This window comes from Frankliniella occidentalis, unplaced genomic scaffold, assembly GCF_000697945.3.
Source record: "Frankliniella occidentalis isolate FOCC.00 unplaced genomic scaffold, Focc_3.1 Scaffold112, whole genome shotgun sequence".
Lineage (NCBI taxonomy): Eukaryota > Metazoa > Arthropoda > Insecta > Thysanoptera > Thripidae > Frankliniella > Frankliniella occidentalis.
Window position 1 is genome coordinate 832,585 of NW_026267240.1, and position 4,994 is coordinate 837,578.

Below are 4,994 nucleotides of genomic sequence, written 5' to 3' on the forward strand. Positions count from 1 at the left end.
AGTACATTTTTGCTCTACCCGCCGACTCGGGTGTCAGCGCCGCAGGCCAAGGTAGATGTATGCCAGGCGCGTCGCAGCGTAACAGTGTTTCGTGAAATATCGCGAAGCCTGTTACGCGAGACGTGGTCTGGCGTACATCTACCTTGAAATTTATCGGCATTGCTTTGCAAGGTTTTACTGTGCATAGTGTCGGAATAAGTGTTCAACAGAGATGTCTTCTACTTACTAGTGCACAACTACCGAGTTGAACACCTGTAAATGTACTTTACGGAGTTGAACAGTTGCAGGTGTACTTCTACGGAGTTAAACAGTTTCAAGTACTAGTTGCAAGTACTACACGAGCACTACTACGGAGTTCCAGGTAGGTATTCATCTTGCAGCTGCACACTTTCAAATGTTAGGCAGCGGGACGCCCACTTTATCAGTGTCTCTTCGATACACTGTTGGCGCGGGAGGTGTGTCTCCTCCCCCACCTCATGGGCCTCATGGTGCCAGCCTCGCGAATACTCGTGTGCTTACGCTACGCGCGGGCCTGAAGGCGGGCCATGTGCCGGACGCATGCCGCTCGCCGCGATCACGTTGCGCCGACGAGGAGCTCTATCTAGGCGCTGCCCTGCTCTTAGGGCTAAGGGTGACTCCGGGTCCAACTCCACGACATCTCTTCGAGTGCTTACTTTACTGACCTGCGATAAAACATGCGGGAGACGACAATACTCTCCGCAGCTACCGTTCGTTTCCATGACGTGTACACACGTTAAACCCCGACCGTTTGCCCGGGCGCAAAGAGAAGTGGCCAGGAGTGGCGTGCGTGCTTTCGGGGGTTGACGAGGTGTGGTCGAGCATCTTCCGACAAACAAAAGGCCAAAACGGCTCTTCGGAATTCTGCACGCCGCCGGGCGATTAAAGGCGTATGGTGCCCCGTTTTACAGCCACGGCTCAGCAGGTGTAGGTAGGATGTCGCCCGCTGTCCGCGTGCAACATGATTTACAGCCCCCACCTTGTTGCTCGGACAGTAATCCGCCCGATAGCAACGCAAGTGTTTCTATTTCGCCGACGCGGGGCGAGATCATTTGCGAGTCGTCCTGAAGAATCATAACTACTCTGTGTCAGGATGATGCCGGCAAAACCTGCCAACCTGCTCGGTGTTTCTTAGACGACGGAAATGTGACGGGCGGATGATTCGCCTGGTCCATTCGCATGCTTACTCTGTATCTATCGTTTACCCATACTATCTCTTACCATGCACTTAAAAAAATGCGTTAGTGCTGAGGACATGCCGGTCATCAAGGCCTGTTGCTGGCTCAAGAACATTTGTGTAGCTAACCGTACGACGACACTGTCCCTCATTCAACGACGGAATGTTCTTGACCTTGTCGTTAGGCCAAGGACCATTGTCGTACGGTTAGCAACTCTGTCAACTCAAATGCGTACATTGTATACCTTGAATAAAGCTTTCGTGGCATGTATACTTTAATTGATGTGTACAAAGCATGTACGCTTTTATAAATGCGTACATGGGTATGTATATATTGGTATATGTAAACATTTATAAAAGCGTAAATGTGTACTTTAATTCAAAAACACATACCATGTAGTACGCTTTCTTTAAAGTATACAATGTACGCATTTGAATTGACAGAACATATGCTCTAAGCAAGCATATGCTCTGAGCCATTATTTCAAGGTATTACATAATCCGTGTAAAACGTGGTTAACGCGGTGTGCCTGGCATTCCACGCGAAGTTTAACCATTTAAGAGCCTATTTAATGATTTGTAGGTAACGCGTAACTGACTAACTAAATCTTTATCTGTACAAATAACTGTACAAATTTAAACAATCAAATTTTATCAACAAGTTTCTGCGTTATTTCAACAGTTTTGTCCAATAATTTTCACAAAATAATTGAGGAAATCATTCATTTGAGCTAAGCGCGTTTTCCAAAATGAAACAAAGGTTTAAATTTCTAAAAAAAGTTTGCACAAAAACGTACAAATAGAGTAGGAGTACGGGTGTACACGATATCACGCGAGTAAAAACTTCTCGATTACCTATCATTTATTCATCGACATACGTTTAGAGAGCACAAGTAGAATCCACATAAGACCGGCGATCACTTCGGCATTTCACAATGATAGTAGACTAGAAAGGTCGCCCTGGCAACCTAAAGAAGAACTTTGCTCGTTGAAAGGTACAGACGCCGATGTAGTTGCACCCAAGAAGGGGACGGGCCTCAAAGTCAGCTTCCCTACTTAAATGTCGCATGTGTTGTGTTGATGTGTTTCAGAACGGCAATTAACGTGCTTTACTACCAACAGGGTGTCCCAGGCTCCGAACGTCGCTTGGGAAAACAGGCGACAACTAAGGCTTTACGCACAATTGATGTACAATAATGACAAGCAAAACAACATTACTTGTACTTTACAGAAATGTATCTTTAATCTGTAACTATTCTTAATTTAAAATAAACGGAACCCTACACCCATGCACCCGCACCCCCAAACCCCATCAAGCCACCCCAAGTACAACACTCCTGGGTCTCGTCGTGGGTTTGTCCCCCTGGTTTGTCCCCCTGGTTTGTCCCCCTGGTTTGTCCCCCTGGTTTGTCCCCCTGGTTTGTCCCCCTGGTTTGTCCCGTGCGTTCTATACTCGTTTTACTTTTCAATTTATTAAGGGACGGGGATTCCCAAGTGTTTCCTGAACTCGTTTGAGACGGGGGTTTTGCAGTGAGAGAGAGAGAGAGAGAGAGAGAGAGAGAGAGAGAGAGAGAGAGAGAAGGGGGTGCATGCGCGGGGACGTCGCGAGCAGTAAGAGAGGCCTGGGTGGGGAGTGCACTGCCAGAAAAAAAGGACGTCTGGTACTGGTCAACTCCATGCCTGCTCAAGTCGTACTGAGAAAGGTGCCCTTTATTGAGGCACAAAACAAGCCTTTGGTATCGACTCTTAAGGGTACTCCACCCCAAAATATACGAAGCGATGCAGGCCTACATCATCTGAACACAACAACATCAGACCGACTGTGCATTTGTTGTATTTAGGTACAATATTTTCGACAGTGTGTGTGGGGGGGGGGGAGGGGGTAATTCACACGGGCGCTACCTCAGTCTTGACGTCAGAGAAGAGAACAAGCTAAACGAGCAGGAGCGAGACGGCAGGGGGAGAGCATTGGGAGCAGGGGGAGGGGGTACATCATTATTCAAGTACCGGCGGGCGAAGGGCGCCGCCGCGCCTCCGGCCTTGCGGACGCGACACGACAATGTGCTCGGAGCGGAAACTCTGGTTTGTCGCCAGCGTCTCCGCCATGCCGGCCATGCCGGCCATGCCTGGCGGCTGCCCCGGTCCGAGGCTTTCATCAGCCTCCTCCTGCTGCCGCCGTTCCGAAGCTCCTCCAAAACTTTCCGAAGAAAGCACTCATACGGCCGCGGCCCCTCCTGGCCTGCGCGCGGCACGCTGCCGCCGCCGCCCCCTCCAACTCCGTTGTCCTCGGCGCTATCCGCGCGGCCCGGCACAAAGCGAAAGAGTGCGAGTGAGAGGGGGGGAGGGGGGAGCGAGGGACGGAGTGAGAGAGAGAGAGAGAACAGAGTAGGAGACCGCGCCGAGGTTCGCGCCAGCGCCGGGCTCACCGTCGTCAGTGACTCGCGGACCGTGGGCCAGCAAAGAAGTGCGGTACACCTACCCTGCTCGATCCTACGCACCGCCAAGCCCACCACCCTCGTACTGCCGGCACCCACCCAGAAGAGACCGCAGCCGCACCCTCACGCCGTCCACCACAGCGGCGACCCCGCGGCAGTCTGATCGCGGTCCCCCGCCAACCCCGGCGCGACCAGCGCGCTCCGGACAGGCTCTCAGCCGACAAACATCCCTCAAACAGGTCGGTACCCAGGCTGGGGCCAACGCCACTTCCATGGAGCACGTTCACCTCAACGCGACGATGAAAAGTACACAACACCGCCCACTTAGCTAACAGTATGACGACCAGGATTAGCACGGCGGCGATCTGGCAAGAAAGTGGGAAAGGAAAGGGGGGGTGGCAATTAAGATCGATAACCGTCAGCGATCAGCAGCTGCGAAGGTTGTTGTATCACTTATCAGCGGGCGACACCTTCACTCACCGCACTCGTCTACGTGAGCAGACGGGCAGGCGCGGCACAAAGTGGCGTATAACTAGTTTGGGAGCACTCGTCCGACAGATTGTGGGCGCCCGGCCCCACTCGATGCGCACCGCGCCACGCGCGCCCAGCAATGAGCTGAGCTAATCCGGATCGAGACCACGTGTCTGTCGAATGATTGTTCTAACCGTTCACCATCAGAGGAGGGAAAGACATGACTGTTGTTAAAAGTTGTCACTAATTCTACCAATCAGATTGCTGTTAACAGTACGTGCAACGTGTTAATCGATAAAAACTGTTAGATTGCAAAGATTGAGCTGTGCTCCTTGCTGAGGCTAGGGCATCCCGAGGCAAAGTAATAGCCTGAATGTTGTCTGAATCTTTGTCGACGGTGACGGTTTATTGGTAGGTAAAGCGTAGTTAAACGGCAGGTCATCGTCAGTCAATCGTCAGTCTATCGGTAGCCAAACGGCTGACCATCCTCATCGACAATCGGCAAACAATCGTCAGACAAACCACAGTCAGACCGCAGTCTATCGGCAGTCGATCCTCAGCCCAGTTAGACTGAGAATTGACTGCCGTTTGTCTGCGGATTGGCAATGCGTTACCAGACTTTGGCGCCTCAGACAACCTTCAGACAATCCTCTGCAAGAGATGAAAATGAAAACATTCGAATCGGCCGGGCAGCTGCCGCCGGCCCGGCCCGGTACCGAACCCCGGCCCTCGGAGTGGGAGTCGGAGTGCTTGCTCCCTTGGCCAGAGAGAGGTCGCTGGGAGACGAGCTCGGCGAAGGCAGGTGCTGGAGTCGGATTGCGGCGTAGGGCTGGGCGGTTTTTTTATTTCAATATCAATACCCAATATTTTAAAATATTGAAATATCTTCAATA